The sequence below is a fragment of the Otolemur garnettii genome, unplaced genomic scaffold (genome assembly GCF_000181295.1).
Source record: "Otolemur garnettii isolate 467f Iridium unplaced genomic scaffold, OtoGar3 scaffold00127, whole genome shotgun sequence".
NCBI classification, from domain to species: Eukaryota; Metazoa; Chordata; class Mammalia; order Primates; family Galagidae; genus Otolemur; species Otolemur garnettii.
The window spans coordinates 4228173-4229563 of NW_003852522.1; the positions used below are offsets into that span (position 1 = coordinate 4228173).

Genomic DNA, 1391 nt, shown 5'->3' on the forward strand with positions numbered 1-1391 from the left:
CAAAAATATATGATTTTGATGTTTTGAGTTGTACCATCTAAAAAAAGACTATTAAATTTTTATTGCTAAGGCAAAGCTTTGTCATTTCACATTAAATTTGTCTGAATATTACTTTTTTTATAACTGTAAATAAAAAATATTGAAATTGACACCAATTTGGGTGAATTATTTTGATTAGTAAGAAACAAAATGTCCAGCAGTGCACCATGTATCCTAACCATTGTTGCAATCATTGCAGACCTCAACTGGCATGTTTGGGCTGAACTGACACATTTTGTTTCTGAGTGCTCTGCTCTGCAAAGAGTTAACAGATTACTCCATACCAGAGCTGCAAACTATGGCCTGCAGGACAAATCCTGCTAGGTTTTGTAAATAAAGATTGGCACAGAGCCACAACCACATGTTTACACATTGTTTATGGCTGTTATCAAGTTACAAAGCAGAGCTGATGCAGACTGTATGGCCCCCAAAACCTAAAATATTTACCATTAGGCCATTTATTTATTTATTTTGAGACAGAGCCTCAAGCTGTCCCCCTGGGTAGAGTGCCATGGCCTCACAGCTCACAGCAACCTCCAACTCCTGGACTCAAGCAACTCCTGCCTCCACCTCCCAAGTAGCTGGGACCACAGGTGCCCACCACAATGCCGGGCTATTTTTTGGTTGCAGCCATGATTGTTGTTTGGGGGGCCCAGGCTGGATTCGAACCCGCCAGCTCAGGTGTATATGGCTGGCGCCTTAGCTGTTTGAGCCACAGGTGCCAAGAATTATTTATTTTTTTGAGACAGAGTCTCATTATGTCACCCTTGGTAAAGTGCCGAGGCGTCACAGCTTATAGCAACCTCAAACTGGGCTTATGCGATTCTCTTGCCTTAGCCTCTCAAGTACCTGGGACTACAGGCACCTACCACAATGCCTGGCTAGCCATCAGACCTTTTAAATTTGTGCTAGACTGTGGAGGAAACATGGAACAGAGAATGCAATGGCCTCTTCCCTTGGGTCAGAATTAATTCACCAGCTCTGCTTGATACTTCTGCACTCACTAACTTTCTGACCTACCCATACTCAAGTCCCTAACACTTGATCGATTACATTATTGTCATCAACAGTTCCCACTGTGTGCCATGCACTGCTTTACCTCACTAAAATTTCAGTGGCCATCAAAGCCTTGTATATCATGATGCCCAATTTACAGGGGAGAAAACTGAGTCTTGGGGAGGCAATGTTAGTCACAGAGGCAAAGCTACTATCTGAATCCAGGTCTGCTAGCCTCCAAGGTTGGGTCCTCCACTCCTACCTGTCTTACCCTCCAATGCCAAACACAAAGCAAACAGAAAGGCAGCCATGAGCACCATGGTCAGTAATACACAGGCACTTCCATGTTAGAGGAC

General features: G+C 43.7%; 1 protein-coding gene across 1 annotated transcript in view; it reads right to left on the reverse strand.

Annotated features, from left to right (window-relative positions):
• PIN1 (peptidylprolyl cis/trans isomerase, NIMA-interacting 1) overlaps nt 1-1391 on the reverse strand; it is a 15663-nt gene that overhangs the window by 10779 nt on the left and 3493 nt on the right. The window lies entirely within an intron of this gene.